Source organism: Periplaneta americana, chromosome 4 (genome assembly GCF_040183065.1).
Source record: "Periplaneta americana isolate PAMFEO1 chromosome 4, P.americana_PAMFEO1_priV1, whole genome shotgun sequence".
Taxonomy (NCBI): domain Eukaryota; kingdom Metazoa; phylum Arthropoda; class Insecta; order Blattodea; family Blattidae; genus Periplaneta; species Periplaneta americana.
The window spans coordinates 204,701,170-204,722,293 of NC_091120.1; the positions used below are offsets into that span (position 1 = coordinate 204,701,170).

The 21,124-nt window shown below is 36.2% G+C and overlaps 1 long non-coding RNA gene across 1 annotated transcript; it reads left to right on the forward strand.

The window, feature by feature from the left end:
• Positions 1-114: 114 nt before the first annotated feature.
• Positions 115-6,306, forward strand: LOC138698663 (uncharacterized). Its single transcript, XR_011331920.1, has 4 exons — positions 115-673; positions 2,691-2,920; positions 4,194-4,556; positions 4,676-6,306. It is a non-coding gene; the product is annotated as an uncharacterized lncRNA (long non-coding RNA).
• The last annotated feature ends 14,818 nt before the right edge of the window (positions 6,307-21,124 follow it).

Sequence of the window (21,124 nt, forward strand, 5' to 3'; positions counted from 1 at the left end):
GTATCACCTACTAGGTTATTTAGCGTCGATGAGATTGGTGATTGCAAGATGACTCCGAGGATTCGCCATAGATTACCTAGCTTTCACCTTACAGTTGGGGAAAACCTCGGAAGAAGCCCAAGCGGGGATCGAACCTGCGCCCGAGCGCAACTTCAGACCGGCAGGCAAGTGCCTTAACCAACTGAGCCATGCCGGTGGCCGGGAAACCTTTTCCGGACATTATTATACATTATAATGTGGTGCCTACATGATCAGTCGTTTAGGAGATGTCTGGGATCGCTACAATCATCCGACATCTTCTGTAGAATTACACCAAGTAGTGAAAACGTAATTGTGTATACATAGAAAAGCGCAACATATGCATGTAGTTTTACTTCAGTGTTGACAGAATTTCATCAAGGACACCGTACTTGGAATACAGTTTATCACATGCTATGTATAACTTCCACACTTTAGTGCATATCACACACAGGCAGTGATCGTCTGGTTTGTGAAATATATGGCGCTTCAAATTTTGCTGTGAAGGTCTGAACTGTCAAGCATGTCGCAACATGTACCTAGATGATTGAAGTGTATGAGTTCAGTTTTTCAACATTGCGTGGGCTGTAGAGTTTAGAGCAACTTTATTCTCCTTTCTAATTTAGGTAGTAGTAGTTTAAATAGTCGGTAGAAGGTAAGCAAATGTCTTTCAGTATAATATATATTGGTGTGTATTATTTAAATTGCTAAAGTTTGTGGTGCTGGTATGGTATTTTAGACATTGACGCGACCATATGGTTATTTTTGGTATTCAGTCAGCGTACGTTGCCAAGTCTTGAGCAGAATGCACTGCGATTAGTTGATATGACATTCCACAAATTCCTAAAATTTATTTTTGCACATTTTCATAACTGTAATCGTCCAGTTGTGATAGCATTCTTACTTAACGAAACTCTTGATTGAAGAAGAAGTTATTTCACGTTCAAAATTTACTGTGGGCTAAAAATGGCCAAATGGGCTGTATATGTAAAATTACTTCAGCTTGAAAATTGCAATCATAGCTAAACTTTAGAATGCAGGTAAGCAAACTGTTCCAGCATTAGTGACCGTCTCGTGTCGAGTCTTGAACCAAAAGAGGGGAAAAAAATAAGTGATCTGAAGGGAGAACTAGGCTATGCTGTATATTTCCATAAATTTTCCCTGGACCAAGAATTTTGGCTAGTTTAGTAGATGTGGCAAAGTATGAAGTTGAAATGAGTAATGTGTGAATAAAGAGGATTTTCCATGGACCAAAAGAATTATAGGACTACTTTTCCATGCAAAAGGAAAAAAAAAAACGAATCTGAGGAAAGTATTTTCCCTGGAATTATTACTTAATAAATATCCTTGCCCTTGAGTTCTCGAAAGTGGCTTTGTATTATTGGTTCGGGGGAAGTAGTTTCGTTACTAAAATGCAGTGGCCTTATTATTTACCGCTTTGCAAATTTACCATACATACATATTTATATACTACATTTATTTGGGGTGAGGGGAGGTTGGGATTATAGCTTTCACACTGTTCACATCGTGTAATGAACTGTTCTATTTCATTTTCTACGTTATTCGAGTGGTTTTAATTTGGGTAGGGTGTCCGCAGGTTCATTGCCGCCCTCACATAAGTCCGCCACCGGTCCCTAACCTGTGCAAGATTAATCCCGGCTCTACCATCGTATCCCACCTCCTTGAAATCAATTTTTATATTATCTTCCCATCTACGTCTCAGCCTCCCCAAAGATCTTTTTCCCTCCGGCGTCAATATAATACTATAGAATTTATTTATAAAAGTCTTATTTTGGAACTGCTTGCTTTTGTTTTCTTATAAGGAATAAACTATGCCCTCAAATTATTTTGATAAATGTTATGTAATTTGTTCAGTTTCCGGTACATCAACATATTTTCTGTTTGGGGAGGTATTAGGGTAGTTTTAGTTAGTGCGGTCACAGCTTTGACGCTGTATTGTCATTGTTTAAAATATTTGGTTTATTTCCTCTGCATGCCTTCACTAGTTCCTATCCATCCGTCTAATTCTTCCAGTCATTCACAATGAAAATTAAACAACCGTAACATAAACACAGAAGTTTGCGCCCAGGCTACCAAATGGGATCATTCACAATGATTGACATAAGCATTGACATAAACATTACCGTAAGACGTTAACATGAAAGTTTGCGAACTCCAAACTTTCATGCTTATGCGTATGTGATTTACAAAACAGAACACAATCGTGGAGCGCTGAAGTATACGACAATATGAGGAAATGGCGTCGTTGTTATGTTACCATGGTTACCAGGTATGTTTGCTGTTATTTATATGTTCCCATCGTGAATGATGGTATGACTTCTTGATTTTACCGTACGTTTATATTCTTAAGTTAACGCTTACGTCATGTTTAATTTTCATTGTGAATGAGCCTTCTCGTCCATATTCTGACCTCTTGTCTCCATGAGGCCTACTTCTATTTCTTCTCCTGGGTGGGCCTCATTCTAACATCTTCCTGGGCAACCTTTCCTTTTGCATTCATCTCTCATGGCCGTTGACATTAGATGCTGATACTTTAGCAAAAGAAATTCAGTGGAATTCCGATAAAAAGAGAACGCATGACCACACTACTCTATCATTATTTCAATCTGAATTACGATATACTTTTAACAGTTTTTTTCTTTATATTTCAGTACTGAGTTAGTAACGGACTTCGGCGAGCGACACATCACAATTCCTGGCAGCATTGCAGACGATCATTTGTGGAGAGAAGCCCTCCAAATGCGACATATCGTTAAGTTAAAGGTGTCGCATTTGAATGGCTTCTCTTCCATTCATTCCATCGTTACTTAGAGGCGATAAATGTCAAGAATCACAGAGGACGCCGCTTTAGGCATAGATACGCGTCACTAAGTTATGGAGAGTAAGTTGGAGATAGGTCGGCACATACAAATGTAACTCCTCTTTTTCTCTTCTACTATTTCCCTGGTATTCTCAGTGTTCTCTTTGTCTTCCCCTTGTTCTCCTTGTGTTCCCCGTGTTCTGCTTCTCTCCCCATTGCTTTCCTTGTATTTCCCTTGTTCTTCATGTATTCTCCTTGTTGTCATTGTCTTCCTTTTATTCTCATCATATCCCCCTTGTTCTCATATTCCCCTTAATCTCATATTCTCACTATATTCCCCTTGTTCTCATTGTATCCCCTTTATCTTCATATTCTCATATTCCTCGTTCTCATTATATTCCCCTTAATCACATATTCTCATATTACCCTTGTCTTCATGTTTTTTTCCCCTTATTCTCATATTTTCACTATATTCCCCTTGTTCTCATTGTATTCCCTTTATCCTCATATTCTCATTATATTCACCTTTATTCTCATATTCCTCGTTCTCATCATATTCCTAGTTCTCATTATATCCCCCTTATTCTCATATTTTCACTATATTCCCCTTGTTCTCATTGTATTCCCTTGATCATATTCTCATTATATTCACCTTTATTCTCATATTCCTCGTTCTCATCATATTCCTCGTTCTCATTATATCCCCCTTATTCTCATATTCACTATATTCCTCTTGTTCTCATTATATTCCCCTTGTTCTCATTATATTCCCCTTAATCTCATATTCTCATATTACCCTTGTCTTCATGTTATATCCCCCTTATTCTCATATTCTCACTAATTCCCCTTGTTCTCATTATATTCACCTTTATTCTCATATTCCTCGTTCTCACTATATTCCCCTTGTCCTCATTATATTCCCCTTGTTCTTCTCTTCCTCTTGCTCTTCTTGTCCTCCCCTTGTTCTCCTTGTCTCACCTTCTTGTTTCCCTCTCGTAATATACTATTCGCTTTGTTCGCCTTATCTTCCCTTCGTTCTCGATGTATTCTCTTTGATCTCCCTGTTTTCCCTTATTCTTCTTGTTCTTGTATTCCACGTGTTCTCCTGGTTTTATCCAGTTCCCCTTGCTTTCCTTGTATTCTCTTTGTTCTCATTCAATTACTCTTGTTATCTTTGTATTTCACTTGTTCTTGTATTCCCCTTGGCCTCCTTGTATTCCTCGTTTTGTATTCCCCTTGTTTTCCTTCTATAGTCTTTGTTAGCAAGCCTTGTAGACTTGCTGCCTCAAATCATGTGTAAGTTAGTGTTGATTATAGCATTTCGAATTCTATTTTTAATATTAATATTCTACAGTTTTTGAAGTGGACAGACCTGTTCTACGCACTGTAGCAGAAAATTTCAAGAACGATATCCTGAGATTGATCCACCTGAAAGAACTATACTTCATAAAATATTGAATAAATTTAAAACTACGAGATCAGTGTTGGTCATGTTTTAACAGAGAAAAAGTTGGATGATATCGGTGATGGATTACAACAATCGCCGCGAAAATCTTGCACGAAGTTAGCGCAGCAGCACGTAATGTTACAAAGTTACTAAAAACGGGAAGAAATGGCCAACATTTCGAGCCGCAACGTGTAAACCAAAATGTGTTTAGAAGCTATAATGCCTGGCTTTCAGCGAATGGGGAACACTTTCAACATCGTCTTTAAAATGGTAAGCATTTTTAATGCTTTCACAGTTATTTCAAATTACAAAAAACTGTCAAAAATGCTTTCACAATTATTTCAAATTACAAAAAACTGTCCTTATATGGATTATTTCGTGTGTTCCAGACTGATAACCGAGCACTCAGCGGCCAGGTGTGGGCAGCTGCACTCTGCACTGCTGCTTCTATTCTACTTCCACTTGTGTAGATAGATAAAATGTATGCTCTGTATCTTTCTTCGTAATATGTATACGTCATAATTATTAGTAGCGAAGCAACCAAGACATTATTACAAGAACAGCCCTAGTCATTTTTAATGAAACTGAGTCAAGAACAGATTTGCTACCATTTGAAATGTTTATAGACTCCAAAAACGACCCAGGTCAGGTGAAATAGCCACAAAGATAAACACCGATTGTACGAAAACAGTTGACGTTTGTTGTTCTTTTTATGTTTTCTTGTTCTCATGAAAAATAGCAATTTTGACAAGAACTGTTTTTGTAATAATGTCTTCAATTGCAATGAAATGGATGACAAAATTTCCAACATATGTTGTATAGGTATCTCATTGCCAAGTTATATCCAAATTTTAGTTCTTGATTTATGAAGTTAATTCCAAATACCGGTACGGGTTTTAATAGATATTCACTATTTATATCTGTTAAACTTTAAACATGGTAGTGTCATCAACTAGCTGGACTGAAAATTTCGCAAAAGTAACATCAGTTGGACAACTTCTCATCGTCTAAAAATACCAATTTATTATATATCGATCATCCAGTTCAAAACTGCGACAACTCAAAAATTGCCATTTTTTAGTTATTTATACTACTGAAAGCCCCTTTCGGAGCTCTTTCCAATTCAGTATTGAGATAAGTCATATTTACAACCAAAAAGAAAAAAAAAAACTAAATGAACTGCTTTAGAAGTAATTGTAACTATGGACTTTACTAATTCACTATTAGTACATTTCGAAATGTATTAATAATGAACTGGAAGACTGTGATATACTCGTCCTGAATACTGACTCATTTCTAATTGTCGTGGTTATGAACCAGAATGCTGTTTCTTTCTATGTGATTTATTTGAAACTTTCAACTGAAGATATCTCAAAACTTGTTTTTTTGAGTTGTTGCACTTTTGAACCAGACGATCGATATATACTAGCAGGAAGAATATTTTTCAAATCTTATTAATAGTTTGTGAAACAAGAGACAATAATAAAATATTATGGCAATGTCAGACTTCTTCCTAAAGCATTGCGAAAGAGATTCTGTTCCAACATACCAATTAAACTGTACAAGAAATATTTACTCTACTATCGAGAGCTGTACTCTTACCATTTCACTTCCGTGTACACCCAGTTGCACAAGCATAATAAATAATGAAACATAAATTAAAGCGTTGAAAAGAAGTCCTTTCAAAATCCTTGAGCACAATTCGCTTCTGCAGAGGGCATTTGTGACTATGAATGCCCGAACAATAACTTGGATTATCCTGCAGAAAGAAAAAACTCGTGGTGGAGGTATTCAACCCATTTTTCTGTTACACTTTCAACAAAGAAGATTAGCGTTATGGCCAGTGGTACAAAATTCTCCTTTAAAAAAACTGCTTAAGTAACCAATGCTGTCGATATATTTTACCATTTCAAAGTCAGAAATAGAAATCATGCATTGCCTCAATACTTTCCCAAAAGGAAGGAAAAAAGAGCCAGTATATAAAAATTTACTATTAAATTGAAAATGTCCAACAAAAAGAGAAGAAACAATGATCCTATTGTAGCCTTATTTAAAGCTTAAAGTCTGGACTGCAATACACGAATTTAACAGCTTTCACGTTTCAGCAAAATGTCAGTGACCAGCGGGGGAGAAGTGCCACGGACAGAGGCCATCCAAATGCGACATTTTGTTGAACTAATAATGTCGCATTTGAATGGTCTCTCTCCCGCATTTCAAACTTCGTTGCTGACATTAGGTCTTCAGAAATAAGACGGGATGTCACTTTCTTGAACAACATGTTTAGCCCGTTTTTGCATTCAGGGAAGACCTGGTAACTAAAATTACATTGAGTTATAACGTTTCACTATTCCCCACATATCTTACACCTATCTGTTATGCTGAATCCATAATATTATGTTGTTAACTACTGTATTGCTGAGTTCTTGGCAATAAAGTCTTGCCCTCCAATATTTCTCATACACAGTCTGTTTAGAGGAAAGGGCTGGACATCACTGAATATTATTCTGATTCATTTCTTCCTGAAGACTGCACGATGGAGAAAGTGATGAAGAAATAATTCCAATTTTGTTCAAGTGTTGTTCACAGTCATGCCCAGTGAGTAATCGAGAGGATGCAACTGGACTTTCCTTTGGATACTCTGGAATTATATTTTCTTCTACATTACACTCTCATCTTTATTATTTGAAATTTCGTGGAAATGGTATAATATTATATCTTTAATAATAATAATAATAATAATAATAATAATAATAATAATAATAATAATGGTTTATTTAACCTGGCAGAGTTAAGGCCATATGGCCTTCTCTAACACTCAACCAGGAGTAAAACTGTATTACAAAAAACACTACAAATTTACGAAGTACACTACAATTTTACACACAAAACTGAATTAGATAATAATAATAATAATAATAATGTAATGTAAACAACAAGTAAGTAATAATCAGACATAATAACATACAGAAAGAAAGGAAAAAGCATAATAAAATGTGAACAGCAGGTCAAAATAAATTAGACAAACAAAGTATAAAAAAATACAATTATTTTTATTAATAATAATGATAATAGTAATAATAATAATAATAATAATAATAATAATCCGTGGCGCTACAGCCCGTGAAGGGCCTAGACCGACCAGCCGGCTGCTAGCCTCACGCCCACATGCCGAAGCAGAGGTGGACGATCATCCAACCAGAATGGAGGTATCGTGTGGTTAGCACGATGATCCCCCCAGCCGTTATAGCTGGTATTCGCAACCTGATTTCGCTGCCTATCGCAGCTCCCCAAGTGCATTACGATGCTGGGTGGGCACCGGTTCCATACACTGGCAGAAATTTCATGAGAAAATTTCTTCCCCCATGAGGACTCGAACCAGCGCGCATTGCATAACGCGAGTCCTAGGCGGAATGCCTTAGACCGCGACGCCACGGCGCGGGACTCAAATTTAATAATGATAATAGTAATAATAATAATAATAATAATATTATAATAATAAAATAGTGTTGATTAATCTGTCAATTGTTGAAAATGATAAAGTTGACATGGAGTTTTATAAGATTTTACTTCCCTTCAGGAAGCAAGACAGACAGCAGCTTTATTATTAGATAATCCATAATATAGCAATAGCATCCTTTCGTATTATTTCTTTGCTGTTAGGTGACAAATTGGTTGTTATAGCAGTAATAGCTACTTTAGAATTACTGAATATATCAGCTTGTTGAAAATAAGAAATCCAATACAACAGATTTTGAAGTGTCGAATAGTGGCTTGAACTTTTTCATCAAAATTTGTAGCCTCCATAACCTAAGAATAAAAAAAAAAAAAAGTGGACATGTAGCACCAGCACCTGCCCCATTTTGGTTGGGCAATAGGGATCCATCAGTGAAAATATGGAGCCTTTCTTTCTTAGGCAATACTTTTCGATTCCTGGTAAAATTCATGTTCTGGGAATAATAAGTTAATTAAGTAGATCGTGTAAGCGAACTTTCTGCCCACGGGATAAGTCTAAACAAAAGATCTAAAAAATTTACAAACTTTGAAATAGTTTCTCTATTTTTCAATAGGTCACCCTATTTTTGGGACGGGTAAAAGAGTATTTGGGAGAATGTCAATATAGATTAAGTATAAATTATTCTCATAATAGATATTATCAGCGGCATTCCGCTACATCTAGTAGTTTTAAACAATCACTAGAGGGGAACGAAATTTTGAATTTTGTAATGCTGGTATATTAGGTACTATTGGCGACACTGACTGTTACGTCCGCCATCTATTTATAGAAGCAATAACTAAAGAAGCGACATTTTCATGAACAAGTTATCGAACATTATCGATTAATGAGGTCAGATACCTTTGAACGACAGTGTACGAGCACAGTCCAGTATATACAGTCACGAAGCTTGAGTTGTTGAGGGTACTAGGAATAACAGACTGTGCCGGTACAACTTCGCATTGTCTGTGATGAAGCGATGGTAGCGATCCTAGTGGTTAGCATCTATCTATGGATGCATATTCCCTACGTATTGAGCTTCGTGCCTATATATTATGCTGTGGTACAAGAGTGCGGCCGTTCGGCTACCCAATCGTTCACAAAAAGGTGAGAAAGGAGTAAACTCTATTTTTTTTTTTTTTTCGTGGAGTGCAGTTTCATAGAAAGGACTTTGCCGACAGACCTTCTACTGCCCCCTACTAATGGTTGTCATAAATATCTTCCTTACGGTGACGGAAATCTTGTCTTCTCCTGTCAGTAACCAATCACAACCTTTGTTCAGAAGAATTGACAGGCTCTCGTCAAATCCACATGGAGGCAGAGTTGCTGCATCTTTTCCGAATTCCAAGAATCCCGTCAGTCTCATTTCAGGGTCATCAGGATTATGGCAACTGTGCAATGTTGGGACGAGGGGACAGGATGGAATTTCCAGAGGTGTTTGTGTAAGAAGTCATAAATCTGTAAGTGGATGTTCAAAGGAGCCACCGAACTGCACTCCTTGAAATAAAATAAGGTATAATAAGCCTCAGGATGCAGTGCAAACCTTCGGGTTCCTCCTCTGTGCAAGAGAAAGAGAAAAAAATTATGCAGTACTCATTCTTCATGAAGGTCTGAAACAGTAAAACTAGCCTACATAAGGTAATAAATTTATATGACATGACACTCGTGTTTTTATGTATCTTTTCCAACCACTAACGTGAAAAAAAACGATATTGGTTAAGTGTAGACGCAGAGCCTTCTTTAGTTACAAGCCGGGGCCATACGTCGGCAACACTGTAATTATCTGTCACCCGGAGGCTGACCGTACAGTACACGTGTTTGTGCTAATGCTGATTTCCAATGTAAATTAATGTTACAATATAAGTGTGTGTCGATGGAAATATGTTTGCGGTCGTACCAAACGTTAATTGTTGATGTATTATAAACTAAATGCCTGTTGGTGATAAAAAAAAACAAGACAATAAATGAAAATAAAATGGTGGCAGTCTTTGGGAATTTTTACGGTTATGGATGACAAAGTAATTGACTATTCTACTAAATATTGTATAACCACATTTTTATATTCTTATTTGTGGTTTGTGTGTATCAGAATTCTAGTCAAATTGTTGGGTCTCGCCTGCTATATCAATAAAGTTACGCCGTTGGTTTTCAAAGTCATTGTAAACAGCTGTTTTGTGATCCCATAAATGTTGCAGTTTTGTTGAAGATTCGGAATGCCTGCTATACGTCAGAACTCTCTATAATTTGTACATGCATATAATCACTTTGTTGGTTGCGTTTTGTTACGTATTATGTTGAAGGGATGTGTTTTCATTTTTTCATAGATTGTTTTACTTGGCTTAACTGTATTTACATCCTCATACTTTTATTATAATAGGAATGTCAATAGTTTCTTCTGTTTACATTTTATTTTAGGCCTATTTGCATAATTCACATTCTTAGCTTGTTTTCTGTACCGTAGTTATATTTATTTAAAATTATATTTTAAAAAGTTTATAACAAATAATTTAGGATAACAGTATTGTTATGGTGACTGGCCAGGTTCAAACTAAAACTGGCTTCCTGGACATCTGAAATATTTATAGAAAAGCACGACATAATCACATGAAATTAAAATGCATATGATATCCTACACGTTTCATGGCAGAGGTGAAACAACATTAAGCGGCAAAACATTGTCAATTTACTAGCCACATAATGGTTAATTGATTGGAATAGGGTATTGCGAAAGTACGTCATTATTTTATTTATTTTTGGTACAAGTAACATTTCTTTAAGTATTTATTTATTTTCCCTTGTACCACCAATAGAAAAACAAGTACTGATGTTTTTATTTTTTTTTAATTATAAGTGTAGTTGCTACGACACATAGGCACACAGCACTTTCTAGGCATCTGAAATATTTGTAGAAAAACACGATAGATAATCGCATAAGATAATATTAAAATATATCCTAAACCTTTCACAGATGAAACACCATTAAGTCGCAAAACATTGTCAATTTGCTAGCCACAAATTTGTTAACTGAATGGAACTTAAGAATACTGCGTAGGAACTTACGTCCTTATTGCATTGTTGATTTTATTATTTTCGGTGCAAGGAATATCTTTTTTATTTATTTACCTTCGTACTATCAATAAAAACATGTTTTTTTTTTAATTATTTTAAGTGGCAGCCTTTGTATGTAAGTAGCCTACTTACGCCGTATTCTGAAGTATAGCTAATTGATTGCAATAAAACATTATTTTCGAACCCGTAATAATTTACATCATTATCTGAATCTTGATCTTACCTTTGTGCATGAAGTAATATTGAAAAAATACGCGTTACGTATAACGAAAGCAATGAGCAAACACAATATCACTCTAAAATCTCCCGCCTCCACTCTGCGTTGCCAAACCTACCCATGCCCCGGCTTGCAACTAAAGAAGGCTCTGGTAGACGTAATTAATTAATTAATCCGCTTATTTATTTATTTAAATTGGTCTACATAACTGACTTCATATGAATGAATAATGAATAGTCAAGTATACCTGCCATTAGCATATATATAAAATTTATTCATTCCAAAGCATGTATAAAACTGTTACTATACTTTTTTTTAAGATGGGACATGACAGTTAAGCGGCCGAGCTTGGAACTACAGTCCTATGTTGCCAATATGGACTACTATGCTGGCAGCTGTTGGAAGCTAGCAATTGCCGTTAAGATGGCTGACGTTAAAACATTAACTGACAATTGACGCGAACAATACAAAAATCGACAGAGAATCAAAGACGAAACGTATCAATGCTAACATTATGTGCACAATAAATGTCGCCAAGAGAGCTATAAGCACTGGCCGCGTGGGAAAGGTACGTTTGGCAACTCAACCGTTGTTACCATAGCAACAGGCCTACCACGCTATGTGACATTCAGTTGTTTTTCTGATCGCAACGCTCCTGTCATGTCCCATCTTAAAAAAAAAAAAAAAAAAAAAAAACAAGTATAGTTTCAATTTTAATTCCCTGCTACTTTTCATGTAATGTCACCAATGAAGTTACAATAAACTTTCAATGCAGTTGTTTATTTTATGAGAAAGACAAAAAGTCTGGAAACAAAATTTTAAACACAATTTTATTAGTAGCTGAACGAGTTTAACTCCTTTTACAGATTTACATATGCCGTAGTGGCCGTAGTTAAGGTGATCTGTCGCAACCATAAATTTCCCTTACGGCCAAGATAGATTTAATGCTTCATGATTCGTAACGAATGGTAATTTCACTCGAATGAGGAATAAAATGAATAACCCTTAAGTAATTATTCGGAATAATGCCTGCAGAGTGTCTTGAATTATTTGGGGGTTTTCTAATTACCCGACGGTACCATAGTTATTTTTATATATTTAACGCGCGGCTCATGTCTTTTTTTTAATAACAGTTATGAAGGTTAAGGGTGCGATTATAAATTAGTTACTTGTATCAAAGGTAATATGTATCGATTTTATCGAATATTTCTCTGTTATGACGTATACTACAGGGGCGTTGTTGTCATACTGTATAAGTTAGATTTATGAATTGAGATCGATTATACTCGTTCATTTCGTATTGTGATTGCGTGGTGGATGTTAGATGTGTTACGCTTGAGAATATCTGACGAGATTAATTCGCGCGTTGGTTGCTTTAGTCGTATCGAGGTTTTCTTTGTGGTATTTTCCTAGTACTCGGTACTCGTTACTTATGCCAATTTTGGCCTAACTGATGTGATTGTCATGGTAACGTATGATGTGATAATACTATTTTTGTGATGGCGGATCGGTTACACAGATACAGGTTAGGGGGCGGAGGCCCCTAAAACAAGAAAGAACACATTATAAAATGTAACTCGTACCTTCAACCCAAAGGTGATGGACGGGTTTATTAGGCTACTATAAATTAATTGCATGAAGGTTTGGGGGCCAAGTCCCCAAGAGGGGTTTTAGGGGGGCGGAGCCTCCAAAAACAGGAAAGAACACATAAAATATAACTCGTACCTTCAACCCAAAGGTGATTGACCGGTTTATTAGGCTACTATAAATTAATTGCATGAAGGTTTGGGGGTCAAGTCCCCAAGAGGGGTTTTAAGGGGGCGGAGCCCCCTAAAACAGAAAAGAACACATAAAATATAACTCGTACCGTCAATCCAAAGGTGATTGACCGGTTTATTAGGCTACTATAAATTAATTGCATGAAGGTTTGGGGGTCAAGTCCCCAAGAGGGGTTTTAGGGGAGCGGAGCCCCCTAAAACAGGAAAGAACACATCTTAAAATATAACTCGTACCTTCAACCCAAAGGTGATGGACCGGTTTATTAGGCTACTATAAATTAATTGTATGAGGGTTTGGGGACTAAGTCCCCAACAGGGGTTTTTAGTGGGCACCCTAAAGCAAGAAAGAATACATCATAAAATATAACTCGTACCTTCAAATCAAATGTGATGGACCGGTTAATTACTATAAATTAATTGCATGAAGGTTTGGGGGTCAAGTCCCCAAGAGGGGTTTTAAAGGGCGGAGCCCCCTAAAGTAAGGAAGAACACATCACAACAAGTTATACTAAATATGTTTAGGATTGGGCCACTGTGTAAACATAAAAAAGACCTATGTAACGAGTACCGGGTACTAGGATATTACGAACAAGCTACTTTCCCTCTCTCGCGTCCTCACGCTGGAAGGCCGTAGATGTCAAAAGAGTCTTAAAATAAAACAAGTAGAACATTTTATTATGTTAACGAAAGAAACAAAAGAAGTGTGGCTGGTGTTAAGAGGATCTTTCCGGATCATCGAGTTTGGACTACACAAACCTATTCTGTACTGCTGGAAGTTTCCATCCTTTACTTCATGTTGAAGGGGTGAGTGCTTTTTTGTTATGTCTATTTTCTTATTTTCGTGCTTTATGTTATTTTTTTATGTTCACAATTTTAAAACTTGTTCTATTTTTATCATCATCATCATCATCATCATCATCATCATCATCATCATCATCATCATCTTCCTTGCAGCTATTAGGCCTAGTGGCCTGTTACGGTCTCCGTCCATCTTTTCAGGGGGCGTCCCAAAGATCGTCTTCCATGTGGTATATAGCGGAGAATTTGTCTTGGGAGTCTGGAACGGTCCATCCTATTGACATGGTTAAGCCATTTTTGTCTATAGTGGTTGAGATATTCATAAATAGGTGTAATTTTCAATTCTTTTGTAATTAGTTCATTCCTTTTGTGGTCAAGCAAGCTGTAGCCGGCAGTCCTCCTTAGAAATCTCATTTCCGCAGTTGTTAGGCGTTGAACATCTGAGTTTCGGACAGTCCAGGCCTCACTACCATACATGAGGACAGATCTTGCTAGAACTTCATATGCTTTTAACCTGGTATGTTTTTGGGTTTTCGTGGTCGAGAAAAGCTGGTTGATGGTTCTTAAGGCTCCATTAAAATGTTGAATATTTTCAGATATATCAATAACAGGTAAATATGTCACATCATAACCTAAATATCTATTTTTATAGTTTTTAAATTACCATTTTTGAAACATTGCAAATTGTAAGTGAATGACAAAATTAACATGCCTTCATTCTTTTCCTTATATGGTTAGCAGTGTCTGCATAGGATGAATAATTATTCATATTCACCCACGGTATGATTGTGAATGTATATAGCCTGGTTTTGGCAACGTTTGTGGTCCGCCAATGAGATCGTTTGCTTCAGCGTGCAGGGCGATATGCTTCGTATACTTGCAGTATCGGTATCGCATCATTCGCGCAAAAATGATACAAGGGAATGTATCAGCTGTTTTTTTCTCCATACTGTAATATTCTGTTTGTAATTTTGTATTTTACTGCTATTGGATACATTTTTATGTTTCAGTATACTATTGATAACATTTTATTGAATTTCTTTTATTATGTTTAAACACATCCCGTATAATCAGAAATTACGTTGGTTGGTAGAGTAGAAAATGTAGTATTGAAAATAGGTTATATTCAGCAAAAGAGAGTGTCTGTGCTGATATCCAGAGTAGAAAACATTGAAACAAAAGAACAAGAATTAATTAATGCATTTATTAGTATATTAATTACTTTTTATACATACTAAATACGTTATGTAGAATTATGATTGTTTTTCCTGAGCTGACAGTGCTTTTTCTCGACGAAATTTATTCCAAACTATTTTATTTGATCTAGAGAATACATACAAACTACTAAAATGAGCGAAACGCAATAATATAAATTTTGTGCACTTAGTATTTACGACAGCTAAACTAGCGCAGAGGTAGTTCCCTTCTTACTTACTGGCTTTTAGGGAACCCGGAGGTTCATTGCCGCCCTCACATAAGCCCGACACTGGTCCCTATCCTGAGCAAGATTAATCCAGTCTCTATTCATATCCCACCTCCCTCAAAGTTTCACATTAATTATCTTAGGGTATTTCTGGAGTATTGCGTTGCCACATTAAGGTACAAATGTATTTACATCCTTGGCTTCTACTCAAGTCATACGTATCAAAAAAAAAGGTATCGACGCCAATTTCACTGTGAAAATAAGGGTCGAAACTTGTAAAAGTGGAGGCCGGTGGAGAGGTGCAGGAATCTGTTACAGTTTAGGTTAGGTTAATTTAGGCTTTTTGTATGCCTGGATATACGAATCTGTGACATGTTGGGCTAATTTAGGCTTGTGGTATGCCTTCCATATACGGATCTGTGACAGGTTACATTAGGTTAGTTTACGTTTTTGGTAAGCCTTGCATATACTCAAAATTGTATAAGAATGCGCACTGTTTTTGCTGTCCACATTGTTTTGGCAACACTATTGTAGATATTAAACAAAAGCTTAGCCTACATTAGGTTGGGGTAGCGTATCTTAGAAGACGTGAGTGCTCTATATCCCTGCTGTATACAAGAAGATTCGGGTAATGGCGTTTGGGTTAAGGGATTTTCAAGCGCTGGAAAGTGCTGATGATATTTGTTCAGTGACGTCAGTACTGGTCTGTGTCATGCCAGTGTAATGCTCATTCATTCATTCATTCATTTTATTCCATAGATCTTACATGAGCAATGAAGCTTTAAGATGTGGAACAAGTCAAAATTTTGCAATATTGCAATTACAATTTTTACAAATTTTTACAGTTTTACAATTTAGTAATTTTCTACAATTCTTACAATTTTGTGCAATTTTTTTCAAATATTTTGACGAGATATAGTGAGATGAGGTGAGGTACGAGGATTCGCCAAAATATTACCCGGCATTTGCCTTTTGGTTGGGGAAAACCTCGGAAAAACCCAACCAGGTAATCAAATCAAAGGGGTTGATGCCGAGAACTCGCCATAGACCATCCGGCTTCAGTCCCACGGCTGTGGAAAACCTCAGAAAAACCCAACCAGGTAATCTAATCAAAGGGGGGTAATCAAATCAAAGGAGCTGATGCCGAGGACTCGCCATAGATCATCCGGCTTCAGTCCCACGGCTGGGGAAAACCTCGGAAGAAACCATTCAATGAGACCAAAGGGGGATCCAACCCAAGCCCGAACGCAGCTCCGGATCAGCAGGCCAGCGAGTCTGCCGACTGAGCTACATCGATGGCTCTACTAAAAGTATACAATACATAGCCAATCAGATTATTAAATTTACAAATGCAAACGATCATTCATCAGTTGAGCTATATGTGTAATACAAAACAAGTAAGTTAATTAAATTTAAGGCATAACAATTCAACCAGTTGTGATATACAGAAATTGATAATACATATCATGCAAACTATTTCAAATTACAAACACAATTTATCAATAGAGCTATATAGATTACTATTCAATTTAAAGCATATACAATTCATCGGCCAAAACTATATAAATATATACAATACAAAGTAGCATACTTTCATTAAGCTATACAAATTTGTGCAATTAATATCAAGTAGATTAATTCAATTTATAATCATAAACAATTCATCAGTTGAGCTATACAGACTACTATACAATTTACAGCATATACAATTCATAAATAATTGAGCTATAGAGACTGCCATTCAATTTACAGTAGGCCTATATACAATTCATCAGTAGAGCTACACAGACTAGTATTCATTTTAAAAGCATACAAGTATACAATTCATCAGCCAAACTATACAAACATATACAATCAAATTAGTTCAATTTACAAACTTATTTCCGTTAAGCTATACAAAATTGTACAATTCATATTAAGTAGATTAATTCAATTTATAAGCTTAAACAATTCATCAGCTGACCTATACAGTATACTATTCAATTTACAGCACATACAATTCATCAGTTATGCTAAACAAAAAATACAATACATAGTAAACAGATTAAGTCAATATAAAAACATATTTTAGTTGAGCTATATAAAATTGTACATGTCATTTAAGTAGAATAATTCAATTCACAAGCATAAACAATTCATCAGTTGTGTAGAAGGTATGAGTATGTAGAAATTAAGTTCACATTACGAAAACTGTGTTATTATTTCATTATTATTTGTTCTGTTTTACTGTTTTTAGTGCTTATTTTATTAATACCAATTATGCGTATTTCACACAACAACGTATCGCATGTTCTGTCAATTCTTAAAATAAATATTAAAAATCACGGAACCAAAAAAAAAAAAAACTGAGCCATTGACCTTCAGTGAACAATAAAATTATCTTTTCTTTTTAATAGTAACAGTATAATTGAGGGGCGTTTTCACAAAACTCTTTATCTACATTTTTTTTTTCGATTTTGAGGGTTTAGCGTATCCTTATGTTTTTGGGTCAGGAGAATCCAATGGTGCTATCAGAATTAAGCTAAAGTTGGTAAGTATATCAGTAAATTGATCTTTAAATAAAAGAGGTTTTTCAAAACTCGGTATCTACAGTTGTGTATTTCAGAAAAGAGTTGTCTTGAAAAAAAGAAGATTTTGTAGATAACGAGTTTTGTGAAAACGCCCCTCAATTACAGAACTAATTTTTTTTTTTTAATTTATCCCTGCGTTTTTTTTTTTCGTTAGAAACCATCACATGTTCACTCACATTTTGATGCACCTATAATTTCGAATGTGATTTACAATAGTGTTAAAAAGTATAGCCTACATTGCTATAAAATATTTAAATATTTAACTCCAACTCCACAAAAAAAAAAAAACATTTATAAATTTCACGATTTTCACTTTCAAATTCACTAGCACCATCTGTGCGCTAGTTCTCTATAAGGTACACTTTAGTGCGGTATAGTTGACAGAGGATGTGTGAAGTTGGTGTGTTTGTAGATTTACCGTATTTGACACATATTAGCGGTAGTAGGCCCTATATGATTGTGGGTTCATGTTGTACTGTTTTTTTCCCATCCACCTGTGTAGGCCTATATCTCAGAAGATATTGCATATTAAAGGTTAGGTTAGATGATGTGCGGTTGAGGAATGTAATAGGGTTGGAGTGTGTTAGTTGACGGGATAGCTAAGTGACTTAAGGCCGACGAATGTGACAAGGTTAGAGTGTGGTAGGTGAGGGAATAACCAAGTGATAATAGACGGAGGAGTGTGACACATTTAGAGTGGCTTAGTTGAGGGGACAGGAGACTGGGGATTTTTTTTTGAGTAGGTTATTTTACGACGCTTTATCAATAACTTTGGTTATTTAGCGTCTGAATGAGATGAAGGTGATAATGCCGGTGAAATGAGTCTGGGGTCCAGCACCGAAAGTTACCCAGCATTTGCTCATATTGGGTTGAGGGAAAACCCCGGAAAAGACCTCAACCAGGTAACTTGCCCCGACCGGGAATCGAACCCGGGTCACCTGGTTTCGCGGCCAGACGCGCTGACCGTTACTCCACAGGCGTGGAGACTTGGGATTCTGACAGCCTTAGAGTTAGACCCGTTCCACATATGCACGACGACCGTCCAAACAGCACCATTTACATGGAATGGTGACCTTCGTAGGACACTTTATACACAACTGATCATATCCGGAGCCAGTTATTGTATTGTTTTGTAGACGCGTTACATCAATGATGATATTACACAGGCGCATTAAACAATAGGAGGACCAGAATTTATTGGATTCATCCATTAAAATAAATAAGAAAAAGAAAGAGTTTGGGACATTTTATTTACTTTAACATTTGGTATATGGGTGATATAAATACGAACATTCACTGGATATAATGCACAGTTTTGGTAGACTAAGGAACCGAGCAGTAGACATGGCATGTGTGAAAGAAGCGATTCGGCTGTTGACTCCACTACCATGTGTTGCGCCTTTAAGACGTGACGGTCACCGGACTTGTAGTAAGAAGGCATGGTGACATTATGGTGAATGGTTAGCCTACCACAGTGATGTCAAAGCAAGCGCATTTTTCTGACCTTGACGTCGTGCGCGGGCAGCAAGCGCTAAGTATGGAAAGAGGAAGGGTTGTGTATATGAATTAGCAACCTGTTGGATTAAGAAAACAGTGGTGCACAAACTTCAGACGGAACGTGAAATTTTATGTCGTTATTTTTATATGGCTTCTTTCTGTTTGATATTATCCATATATGATTTCTTAATATTGCACTTGTGTTTTAAATCTTAATAACATAATAGAGAGTTAAGAAGAAATATTCACTTAAATTCCATAGTAGTATAATATTACACTGTATTAAGTGGATGAAACACATCATTCATAAAGAAAGTGATATTCCAAACAAAGAGATTGAGTATGACATGATAAGTTGGAATTTATATTGATGGTATCTTTAGCCTTACAAAAGTAATCAATAAACTAATCAAAACAATATTACAGTACAAAGCAAAGTTACCTAGGTACTGTATCTGTTTTAAGTGTAACTAATATTACATAACAAAACTCTTATCGCATTATGCTTTTAAGGTGATATTTGTGAGCAACTTCCTATCATCACAATATTAAATTATTTTCTCGAAATCTGCTGAAGCTATAGAGCTGACATTTTTACAACACATGGGCACGTATCTTTTGTTTATGATGTAACAGTCGTTGCTTTGTTAATTCATTTCCTTACAAACAATTTCCATGCGAATATTTTCAACATTTTCAATACACTATCTTCAGTAATACGTATATACGGTATATTAGATTTACGAAAAGTTGAGAAAATATTTCTTTTGAATAAAAAAATCAAACTTGTGAAAAATGATCATTAAAATTAAAACTTACATTCTTATAATGCACTTATACTTCTCAGGCAAATCTAAAAATTAACATGGATACAGTTTTAATAAGTTCTCTTCCCTTTATCTATTGAATCAGTGCTGGCCATCCCTGAATATAGCTCGACCAAGCGGCATATACCACCTCTTTCGTCTGTCTCTTTCCATTCCGCTGTAAAGCGCTCAGGCTCTCCTGGGCTCTAAAGCGCTCATTTGCTCCTGTGGGCATCAATTGACATGCCTGACCTACCATATAGACAGCACCTGTGCATGTGAAAGCCCTCATATAATCGTTTTTCAACCGTGTAAATGGTGCCGTTTGGATGATTGCCTTGCATATGTGAAACGGGCCTTATTTGTTATTCCTTTTCGCCAAATTTTATGAATGTGTACCTCTATTTCCCAAGTCAAATCAAGGAATTCCAATTAAATTTCGTCGAAAGAACGGTCAGTTAAATTAGCCTACTGGTAAATAATTACCGGATCATTTGACAGAAACAGCGCTACCTACGTTAGATTGAAGATCCAGTGACAGGATCCCTTCAACTGTTGATTACTCAGTGATAGTAATACAACCTATAGTAAAATAATCCAAACTTGTGTGATCCGCCTTGTTTGAGACATGGAATACGGTGTCCGCTGTTGCTAGCTGATTGAAAGTCTTGTTCAATAACCAGGATCGTACCTGTTGAGGGGAGTTGATGGAATTGGACTTGGCTTGCTCAGCATCCAACATTAAGGATATCAGCGACTGATTTACTAAATTGTCAGAACGAGAGTAACAATCATTCTCCCCCTCCCCAGTCTCTCACATAGTCAAGATCCTAACTTCCTACCCATTCCAACAAGAAAGATATCCTAAGTCTGATTTTACAAGAGACTTGTGACCCTATATTTAAAGTTTCTTTTTTAGATCCCTCCATTTTTCACAGTCACAAGGGGCCAATTTGCTCGGTCTCCAAAATTGAGATAATTCATTCTGCCTGAGGTTTTTCAATTTTTTTTTACTTCCAAATTCTGTCGTTAACTTACGGAGAATTGCTCTGAATCAACAGACATAATACGGTTCGTTCTCTCATCGCATCTTCAATCCATCAGAATGCTTCCTATGAGGTTTATGAGGAGGTTGGTTGCGTCTCTTCTGATGGCTCTACTAGATGGGCTGATATCATCATAATTGA